Consider the following 12,400-nt stretch of genomic DNA (forward strand, 5'->3'; position numbering starts at 1 on the left):
TGGGGCCAGCCGACTTCATTTTCCTTGTGGGCATCGCGCCGAGCTCACGGGTTTGAGAAGAGTATCCAGAGACGAGCCTAGTGGAAGTGCGAGTGGGGAAGAAGGAGGGCTGGGGATTTCTGTAGGAGTGGAAGAAGAGGAGCAAGCGTTTTCTATACGAGTGATGAATAAGGTGAGCGGTGGTTTTCTGGACTAGTGAGGAAGATTGGGGAGCGGGGGGAATTCGGGGAGGGGGGAGACGGAAGCAGGAGAGCGAGCTATTCGTGTTTATAAGGCCCGCTGCACTAACTACTCGCTTTTTCCCAAGAACCGCTCTCTTCTTTTGCGTTGCTGCATTGGAGCTGGCACATGGACTTGGCTGACTGGCCATGCATGCAGGATGCATGTGCCCGCCAGCCACTGCATGGGCCTGGTTTGTTACTAGGCCTATTTAATAGGGTGGTTATGGAGTAAATTAAGGAGATTTATTTTCTCTGTGTGCATCCACCAAATTAGAGGATGCGGTACTAGATGCAGACGCTCACATTAAACTAAGCTTCAGAAGATACGGTATGCATACTAACATTCAGAAGAACAAAAGTTCAGCATGCCTATGCACCTCAATGATTCACTATACTATAACCAATACAAAGTTGTGAGAAGGTGTGGAAATAAAGAAAATCGGTCGATGCTTCTCTGAGCAAAGGGCCTCCCTGCGCACGCATTAATTTCCTGGGCATGCTTGTTTCTTCTCAATGTTGCGAGCACTTTGAGCATGTTGGCAACTCCACAGCTAGCTAGCTGCCTCATCTTGCAGTTGATGCTGACACATTTGCAGCAAACACATGAGGCAATAGAGATGACTCAACAAGAGTCCATATTGTGTAGTTCCCCTGAAATCATATTCATTGTCGTGAATCTGAAAAGATAGGAAAACAGTAGCTATACTTAAACGGTGTTGCAAAACAGTAGCACATATCAATAGCACGGCATGACAAAACACGATCATCTGGACGAAGGGGATACTGACCTGCCTGAGGAAGATTATATATAATTTCATAAGTCCTTGGTTGATTTCCACCTTTGGCTGCACTGCCTGTTTGCTCCTCCACACATGACAGGATCGTTCCGCACTGCATTCAGCAAGTCAACGTACAAATAAGCTAATTTCATCTTGTGGTGGTCATTGTACCTAGTTACAAATGTAGGAATACCTAGAGCACCATGAGGTTAGCTGACAGCAGGTAGATGCAGCCATATAAATTTTGTGCGGTTCTACCAAAATTGAGGTTTGTATCCGTTCCCGTTATGAGAATTCTTCTTGAAGTTGGTAGAATGTGACGGCTTTTTCTTTGCATCAAACTTGCCTTTCCCCTGAGATTTGTTCTTGTTGTTTTGGGGCTGGTTGGGCTGGAAGTTCTTCTCGTGTACCATGTGGGCACTAGAAGCTCCCTCAGCGACCCAAGCACGTGTGTCTTTTGCTCTCGCCTTCTCCTCAAAATCAAGAGTGCTAATGAGATCCAAAACAGAAAACTCATGTCTCTTGTTTTTCAAAGAAGTAGCAAAATCGTTCGACGAAGGTGGAAGCTTGGCAATGATGGTCCCAGCAAAAAATTTGTCCGGCAACACACACTTAAAGTACTCAAGTTCCTTAGAGAGTGACTGTATCTCATGAGTCTGGTGAACAACAGAGCGCTCATCAGTCATCTTGTAGTCACAGAATTGCTCCATGACGTACAACTTGTTGCCAATGCCCGAGGGCCCAAACGTGGCCTCGAGTGCAGCCCACATGTCTTTGCCACTGTCAAACGACATATATGAATCCACAATGGAATCGTCAAGAACACTCAGCAGGGTGGCTTTGAAGAGGGTATCCATGTTCTGAAAAGCTTCCTGCTGTGTAGGATTAAGATCGCCCTCAGGCTTACCCTTAGTGGCGTCATAGCAGTACATGATCTGAAACCAATATACTGCTCTTGTGCGCCACCTTTTATATTGCACCCCCTTAAAATTAGGCGGCTACAAAAGACCAACAAAACCACTCGGAGTAAATTGCCTATAATCAGGTTTTCGGATTGGATTGTTGAATATATGAGCAATTTAGTATGAGATTTAATTCGAATCAGCAGTACATAGATCATGACGACAATTGCAAACATCAAAGTAATGATGCGAACTAAACAAGGAGGACAGAATCACATACTGTACAGCGGGAGCAGAACCGATGTGGTTGATGTTGTCACTCATGTCGTTCATGAAGAGGTTACCGAGGTTGGGGAAGAAGGCTGTCGTTGAGGAAGTCGTCGCTGGCAGCAGTCACATGAGTGTGCTCCCCAAAAACCTGATCGCCCCTCTCCCGTATAGGATGACGAAAGGCGGGGTTCGGAGGACTGCTGTCCCTTCTCGCGGTGCACGACGGAAGGAGGGCTGGAGAAGAATTGCGTGGCGGTGCTAAGATCTGGAACAATGCGAAACCATATGATACAACGGCGGCTAGGGTAGAGCATGTCAGGTCGGTCGTGCGAGTATAATAGTAGGCCTTTGGCCCCCAAACCCCACGTCGAAGTCAATAATAGCCCCACCAAGGTTTGTCTCAAAAAACGGAGTAATTAAGGCGTCCGTTAGTCCCTTTAGTATAAATACTATATCATTAATAATGGCCCCACCTTTTGTCTCACAAAGTATGTTGGAGTACAACCGGCTACACGTTTACAATCCGCTTCTCTTCTCTCTCCTCTTCTCTCTCCTTCAACTAAGCACAAATACTATATTTAAATCCTTATAGCCTACTTATGTCATCTAATTGTAGTACTTGCTCTAAAGTTACTCTCCACTATGTAGTCTGAAATGTCGGGCATGCAGCGGGCGGTGCCCTCGGTCGGCGTGCCTCTTCAACGGCGGAAGCAGTGAGAGGTCGCGTCGCCATGACTTGCCATCAATGTGGAGCGGCGGGCTCAGCTGGCATCGGGCAGGAAGCGCGCGGGAGGGGGGAGGGGGTTTTGTTGGGCCAAGAAGGTGAGAAGCCAACTTGTGATCGGTCTGGACGGGGAAATATCATGTGCTCCCATACTCTGCATATGACACTAGCCTATGTTACTACTCCCTCCTTTCCAGTTTATAGAGATGTTTAGAGTAACATAGTAATATGTTACAGTATAAGTTACTCCCCACTATGACCAGCCTTGGCCTCTCCCAGTGCTCCACCATGTATAGCTGCTAAGCCTGCCATGTAGGCATAAAATATGATGTGGCACCAATAAACTAAGCACCTATGCATTGAAGACTTGAGTTACTAAGCCATTTAATGCACTTAGCACCTCATCTACGCACATCTAAGCACTTACTAGCACCCCCTTGACCATGGACCTTGGTGGTGTACATCACCTTCTGTCTCATAATTTTCCTCCTCCTCATCTGAGTCCTAGAAGATCTCACCCACATCATCATTAACATGCAGCCGCCTTGATAGACAACGTGCGCAGAAGGAGTAGAGGCGACTGGGGACGCGCCACGTCGTGGACACTCCGTACGTGCGTGTTTTGTTGCGTGGTTATCAATATAAACTACTCCCTCCGTTCCTAAATATAAGTCTTTCTAGCCATTTCAAATAGACTACAACATACAGATGTATGTAGGCATATTTTAGAGTGTAGATTCACACATTTTGTTTCGTATGTAGTCCCTTATTGAAATCTCTAAAAGGACTTATATTTGGGAATGGAGGGAGTATAAAACATCTTCAACTTAGCATCCTCATGTACCATTTCTAGTGGTTAGCAAAGAGTGCATGTTCTTTTATTTGTTTATAGGTGGGCAGACAGCAAAAAAACAGGGGAAAACGTGCAAGGTTCCTTGAAGACGCTCCACCGCGAGGTTCCTTGCTACTTCTCCGTCGTCGGGAATCTATGCTCTTCAACTCTTTTCTGTTACGTGAGCTTTGTTCATCGTTTTCCCAACACGCGAGACATCTAGCATCAAGGTGCACGTGTCATGCAAGAAAATGGAGATAATCAGATAAGCAGTGCGTAAGTGAGTCGTGCACTTTGATGGCACCTACGCAATTTTTTTTCTCCTTGATGGTAGGTGAATAGTGCACGTACTCAACGACGGAGCACGGGATGGTAGCAATGACATGGTCAGCCCTTTTTTGGAGAAAGTACGTACTAAATAACTTTGATGTGTCCCGTCAACTCGCAAAATGACGAGAAGCTTGATTATGCCTTCTCCCTCGCCAATGTGTGCGCGGTGGTTCGCAACATGAGGAGAAACTTTTTCTTACAAGCGGTGGACGTGCATCAGTTCATTTGGTGTCAGATTGCCAGAAGTACTACTGTAGAACCATCAACTTCCGGAAGAGGCGAAGAGCCAGGCGCAAGGTCACCTACTAACCTTAGGCTAGGCGTAGTGGGAGTAACATAAGTAGGGTTACCCCCTTTTTTTATTCTAGAAACAACAACAAGCGAATATCGAGGTGCTGGTTACGTAGAACAAATTTCCTGGAGTCCGTGCTCAGCCCTCCTCTATCTCTCTTCTCAGCCAGCCAGCGGACGCGCGGAGCCCATTGTCAGTTTGCTCATATGCGGTCCCACATGTCTGAAGGAAATACGCCCTAGAGGCAATAATGAAGTTATTATTTATTTCCTCATATCATGATAAATGTTTAATGTTCATGCTATAATTGTATTAACCGGAAACATGATACATGTGTGAATACATAGACAAACTTAATGTCACTAGTATGCCTCTACTTGACTAGCTCATTGATCAAAGATGGTTATGTTTCCTAACCATAGACATGTGTTGTCATTTGATTAATGGGATCATATCATTAGGAGAATGATGTGATTGACTTGACCCATTCCGTTAGCTTAGCACTTGATCGTTTAGTATGTTGTTATTGCTTTCTTCATGACTTATACAAAGTTCCTTTAACTATGAGATTATGCAACTCCCGTTTACCGGAGGAACACTTTGTGTGCTACCAAACGTCACAACATAACTGGGTGATTATAAAGGAGCTCTACAGGTGTCTCCAAAGGTACATGTTGAGTTGGCGTATTTCGAGATTAGGTTTTGTCACTCCGATTGTCGGAGAGGTATCTCTGGGCCCTCTTGGTAATGCACATCACTATAAGCCTTGCAAGTAATGTATCTAATGAGTTAGTTACGGAATGATGCATTACGTAACGAGTAAAGAGACTTGCTGGTAACGAGATTAAACTAGGTATTGGATACCAACGATCGAATCTCGAGCAAGTAACATACCGATGACAAAGGGAACAACGTATGTTGTTATGCGGTTTGACCGAAATATCTTCGTAGAATATGTAGGAGCCAATATGAGCATCCAGGTTCCGCTATTGGTTATTGACCGGAAACTGTTCTAGGTCTACATAGTTCTCGAACCCGTAGGGTCCGCACGCTTAACGTGACGATGATAGTTGTATTATGAGTTTATAGTTTTTGATGTACCGATGGTTGTTCGGAGTCCCAGATGTGATCACGGACATGACAAGGAGTCTCAAAATGGTCAAGACATAAAGATTGATATATTGGAAGCCTATATTTGGACATCGGAATCGTTCCGGGTGAAATCGGGATTTTACCGAAGTACCGGGGGGTTACCAGAACCCTCCCGGGTGTTAATGGGCCTACATGGGCTCTAAGGGAGAAGAGGAGGGCCGGCCAGGGCAGGCCGCGTGCCCCCTCCCCCCTAGTCCGAATAGGACAAGGAAGGGGGGGGGCGCCCCCCTTTCCTCTTTCCCCCTTCCTCCTTCCTTCTCCAACAAGGCAAGAGGGGGGAGTCCAACTCCCGGTGGGAGTAGGACTCCTGCGCCGGCCGCACCGCCCCCCTCCCTCGTTTATATACGGGAGCAGGGGGCACCTCATAACACACAAGTTGATCTTCGTGATCGTTCCTTAGCCATGTGCGGTGCCCCCCTCCACCATTTTCCACCTCGGTCATATCGTAGCGGTGCTTAGGTGAAGCCCTGCGTCGGTAGAACATCATCACCGTCACCATGCCGTCTTGCTGACGGAACTCTTTCCCGACACCCTGCTGGATCAGAGTCCGGGGATCGTCATCGAGCTGAACGTGTGCTGAACTCGGAGGTGTCGTACGTTCGGTACTTGGATCGGTCAGATCGTGAAGACGTACGACTACATCAACCGCGTTGTTATAACGCTTCCGCTTTTGGTCTACGAGGGTACGTGGACAACACTCCCCCCTCTCGTTGCTATGCATCACCATGATCTTGCGTGTGCGTAGGAATATTTTTGAAATTACTACGTTCCCCAACAGTGGCATCCGAGCCTAGGTTTTATGCATTGATGTTATATGCACGAATAGAACACAAGTGAGTTGTGGGCGATACAAGTCATACTGCTTACCAGCATGTCATATTTTGGTTCGGCGGTATTGTTGGATGAAGCGGCCCGGACCGACATTACGCGTACGCGTACGCTTACGCGAGACTGGTTCTACCGACGTGCTTTGCACACAGGTGGCTGGCGGGTGTCAGTTTCTCCAACTTTAGTTGAACCGAGTGTAGCTACGCCCGGTCCTTGAGAAGGTTAAAACAACACTAACTTGACAAACTATCGTTGTGGTTTTGATGCGTAGGTAAGAACGGTTCTTGCTCAGCCCATAGCAGCCACGTAAAACTTGCAACAACAAAGTAGAGGACGTCTAACTTGTTTTTGCAGGGCATGTTGTGATGTGATATGGTCAAGACGTGATGCTATATTTTATTGTATGAGATGATCATGTTTTGTAACCGAGTTATAGGCAACTGGCAGGAGTCATATGGTTGTCGCTTTATTGTATGAAATGCAAGCGCCCTGTAATTGCTTTACTTTATCACTAAGCGGTAGCGATAGTCGTAGAAGCAATAGATGGCGAAATGACAACGATGCTACGATGGAGATCAAGGTGTCGTGCCGGTGACGATGGTGATCTTGACGGTGCTTCGGAGATGGAGATCACAAGCACAAGATGATGATGGCCATATCATATCACTTATATTGATTGCATGTGATGTTTATCCTTTATGCATCTTATCTTGCTTTGATTGACGGTAGCATTTTAAGATGTTCTCTCACTAATTATCAAGAAGTGTTCTCCCTGAGTATGCACCGTTGCGAAAGTTCTTCGTGCCGAGACACCACGTGATGATCGGGTGTGATAGGCTCTACGTTCAAATACAACAGGTGCAAAACAGTTGCACACGCGGAATACTCAGGTTAAACTTGACGAGCCTAGCATATACAGATATGGCGTCGGAACACGGAGACCGAAAGGTCAAACATGAATCATATAGTAGATATGATCAACATAGTGATGTTCACCATTGAAACTACTCCATCTCACGTGATGATCGGACATGGTTTAGTTGATTTGGATCACGTGATCACCTAGATGACTAGAGAGATGTTTATCTAAGTGGGAGTTCTTTAAAAATATGATTAATTGAACTTAAATTTATCATGAACTTAGTACCTGATAGTATTTTTCATGTCTATGTTGATAGATGGCTCGTGCTATTATTCCATTGAATTTTAATGTGTTCTTTGAGAAAGCTAAGTTGAAAGATGATGGTAGCAATTACACGGGCTGGGTCCGTAACCTGAGGATTATCCTCATTGCTGCACAGAAGAATTACGTCCTGGAAGCACTGCTGGGTGCCAGGCCTGCTGCGGATGCAACTGACGATGTTAAGAACGTCTGGCAGAGCAAAGCTGATGACTACTCGATAGTCCAGTGTGCCATGCTTTATGGCTTGGAACCGGGTCTTCAACGACGTTTTGAACATCATGGAGCATATGAGATGTTCCAGGAGTTGAAGTTAATATTTCAAGTAAATGACCGGATTGAGAGATATGAAGTCTCCAATAAGTTCTATAGATGTAAGATGGAGGAGAATAGTTCTGTCAGTGAACATATACTCAAAATGTCTGGGTATAATAATCACTTGATTCAACTGGGAGTTAATCTTCCTGATGATAGTGTTATTGACAGAATTCTCCAATCACTGCCACCAAGCTACAAGAGCTTCATGATGAACTATAATATGCAAGGGATGGACAAGACTATTCCCGAGATCTTCGCAATGCTAAAGGCTGCGGAGGTAGAAATCAAGAAGGAGCATCAAGTGTTGATGGTCAATAAGACCACTGGTTTCAAGAAAAGGGGAAAAGGGAAGAAGAAGGGGAACTTCAAGAAGAACAGCAAACAAGTTGCTGCTCAATAGAAGAAACCCAAGTCTGGACCTAATCCTGAGACTGAGTGCTTCTACCGTGAGCAGACTGGACACTGGAAGCAGAACTGCCCCAAGTATTTGGTGGATAAGAAGGATGGCAAAGTGAACAAAGGTATATGTGATATACATGTTATTGATGTGTACCTTACTAATGCTTGCAGTAGCACCTGGGTATTTGATACTGGTTCTGTTGCTAATATTTGCAACTCAAAACAGGGACTACTGATTAAGCGAAGATTGGCTAAGGACGAGGTGACGATGCGCGTGGGAAATGGTTCCAAAGTCGATGTGATCGCGGTCGGCACGCTACCTCTACATCTACCATCGGGATTAGTTTTAGACCTAAATAATTGTTATTTGGTGCCAGCGTTAAGCATGAACATTATATCTGGATCTTGTTTGATGTGAGACGGTTATTCATTTAAATCAGAGAATAATGGTTGTTCTATTTATATGAGTAATATCTTTTATGATCATGCACCCTTGAAGAGTGGTCTATTTTTATTGAATCTCCATAGTAGTGATACACATATTCATAATGTTGAAGCCAAAAGATGCAGAGTTGATAATGATAGTGCAGCTTATTTGTGGCACTGCCGTTTAGGTCATATCGGTGTAAAGCGCATGAAGAAACTCCATACTGATGGACTTCTGGAATCACTTGATTATGAATCACTTGGTACTTGCGAACCGTGCCTCATGGGAAAGATGACTAAAACGTTGTTCTCCGGAACTATGGAGCGAGCAACTGATTTATTGGAAATCATACATACTGATGTATGTGGTCTAATGAATATTGAAGCTCGCAGCGGGTATCGTTATTTTCTCACCTTCACAGATGATTTGAGCAGATATGGGTATATCTACTTGATGAAACACAAGTCTGAGACATTTGAAAAGTTCAAAGAATTTCAGAGTGAAGTGGAAAATCATCGTAACAAGAAAATAAAATTTCTACGATCTGATCATGGAGGAGATTATTTGAGTTACGAGTTTGGTTTATATTTGAAACAATGCGGAATAGTTTCGCAACTCATGCCACCCGGAACACCACAACGAAATGGTGTGTCCGAACGTCGTAATCATACTTTACTCGATATGGTGCGATCTATGATGTCTCTTACTGATTTACCGCTATCATTTTGGGGTTATGCTTTAGACACGGCCGCATTCATGTTAAATAGGGCACCATCAAAATCCGTTGAGACAACGCCTTATGAACTATGGTTTGGCAAGAAACCAAAGTTGTCATTTCTTAAAGTTTGGGGCTGCGATGCTTATGTGAAGAAACTTCAACCAGATAAGCTCGAACCCAAATCGGAGAAATGTGTCTTCATAGGATACCCAAAAAAAGACTATTGGGTACACCTTCTATCACAGATCTTAAGGCAAGATTTTTGTTGCTAAATTTGGATCCTTTCTAGAGAAGGAGTTTCTCTCGAAAGAAGTGAGTGGGAGGAAAGTAGAACTTGATGAGGTAATTGTACCTGCTCCCTTATTGGAAAGTAGTTCATCACAAGAAACCGTTCCTGTGACAACTACACCAATCAATGAGGAAGCTAATGATATTGATCATGAAACTTCAGATCAAGTTACTACCGAACCTTGTAGGTCAACCAGAGTAAGATCCACACCAGAGTGGTACGGTAATCCTATTCTAGAAGTCATGTTACTTGACCATGACGAACCTACGAACTATGAGGAAGCGATGATGAGCCCAGATTCCGCAAAATAGCTTGAGGCCATGAAATTTGAGATGGGATCCATGTATGAGAACAAAGTATGGACTTTGGTTGACTTGCCCGATGATCGGCAAGCCATCGAGAATAAATGGATTTTCAAGAAGAAGAATGACGCTGATGGTAATATAACTATCTACAAAGCTCGACTTGTTGCAAAAGGTTTTCGACAAGTTCAAGGGGTTGACTACGATGAGACTTTCTCACCCGTAGCGATGCTTAAGTCTTTCTGAATCATGTTAGCATTTGTCGCATTTTATGATTACGAAATATGGCAAATGGATGTCAAAACTGCGTTCCTGAATGGATTTCTGGAAGAAGAGTTGTATATGATGCAACCAGAAGGTTTTTTCGATCCAAAAGGTGTTAACAAAGTGTGCAAGCTCCAGCGATCCATTTATGGACTGGTGCAAGCATCTCGGAGTTGGAATAAACGCTTTGATAGTGTGATCAAAGCATATGGTTTTATACAGACTTTTGGAGAAGCCTGTATTTACAAGAAAGTGAGTGGGAGCTCTGTAGCATTTCTGATATTATATGTAGATGACATATTGTTAATTGGAAATGATATAGAATTTCTGGATAGCATAAAGGGATACTTGAATAAAAGTTTTTCAATGAAAGACATCGGTGAAGCTGCTTACATATTGGGCATCAAGATCTATAGAGATAGATCAAGATGCTTAATTGGATTTTCACAAAGCACATACCTTGATAAAGTTTTGAAAAAGTTCAAAATGGATCAGGCAAAGAAAGGGTTCTTGCCTGTATTACAAGGTGTGAAGTTGAGTCAGACTCAATTCCCGACCACAGCAGAAGATAGAGAGAAAATGAAAGATGTTCCCTATGCTTCAGCCATAGGCTCTATCATGTATGCAATGTTGTGTACCAAACCTGATGTATGCTTAGAAATAAGTTTAGCAGGGAGGTAGCAAAGTAATCCAGGAATGGATCACTGGACAGCGGTCAAGAATATCCTGAAATACCTGAAAAGGACTAAGGATATGTTTCTCGTTTATGGAAGTGACAAAGAGCTAGTCGTAAATGGTTACGTCGATGCAAGCTTTGACACTGATCCGAACGATTCTAAGTCGCAAACCGGATACGTGTTTATATTGAACGGTGGAGCTGTTAGTTGGTGCAGTTCTAAACAAAGCATCGTGGCGGGATCGACATGCGAAGTGGAGTACATAGCTGCTTCGGAAGCAGCAAATGAAGGAGTCTGGATGAAGGAGTTCATTTCCAATCTAGGTGTTATACCTAGTGCATTGGGACCAATGAAGATCTTCTGTGACAATAATGGTGCAATTGCCTTGGCAAAGGAATCCAGATTTCACAAGAGGACCAAGCATATCAAAAGACGCTTCAATTTCATCCGGGAAGAAGTCCAGGTGGGAGACATAGAGATTTGCAAGATACATATGGATCTGAATGTTGCAGACCCGTTGACTAAGCCTCTTCCACGAGCAAAACATGATCAGCACCAAGACTCCATGGGTGTTAGAATCATTACTGTGTAATCTAGATTATTGACTCTAGTGCAAGTGGGAGACTGACGGAAATATGCCCTAGAGGCAATAATGAAGTTATTATTTATTTTCTCATATCATAAATGTTTATTATTCATGCTATAATTGTATTAACCGGAAACATGATACATGTGTGAATACATAGACAAACTTAATGTCACTAGTATGCCTCTACTTGACTAGCTCATTGATCAAAGATGGTTATGTTTCCTAACCATAGACATGTGTTGTCATTTGATTAAGGGGATCACATCATTAGGAGAATGATGTGATTGACTTGACCCATTCCGTTAGCTTAGCACATGATCGTTTAGTATGTTGCTATTGCTTTCTTCATGACTTATACAAAGTTCCTTGAACTATGAGATTATGCAACTCCCGTTTACCGGAGGAACACTTTGTGTGCTACCAAACGTCACAACGTAACTGGGTGATTATAAAGGAGCTCTACAGGTGTCTCCAAAGGTACATGTTGAGTTGGCGTATTTCGAGATTAGGTTTTGTCACTCCGATTGTCGGAGAGGTTTCTCTGGGCCCTCTCGGTAATGCACATCACTATAAGCCTTGCAAGCAATGTAGCTAATGAGTTAGTTACGGAATGATGCATTACGTAACGAGTAAAGAGACTTGCCGGTAACGAGATTAAACTAGGTATTGGATACCGACGATCGAGTCTCGAGCAAGTAACATACCGATGACAAAGGGAACAATGTATGTTGTTATGCGGTTTGACCGATAAAAGATCTTCGTAGAATATGTAGGAGTCAATATGAGCATCCAGGTTCCGCTATTGGTTATTGACCGGAAACTGTTCTTGGTCATGTCTACATAGTTCTCGAACCCGTAGGGTCCACACGCTTAACTTTACGATGACAGTTGTATTATGAGTTTATAA

This window comes from Triticum dicoccoides, chromosome 3B (assembly GCF_002162155.2).
Source record: "Triticum dicoccoides isolate Atlit2015 ecotype Zavitan chromosome 3B, WEW_v2.0, whole genome shotgun sequence".
NCBI classification, from domain to species: Eukaryota; Viridiplantae; Streptophyta; class Magnoliopsida; order Poales; family Poaceae; genus Triticum; species Triticum dicoccoides.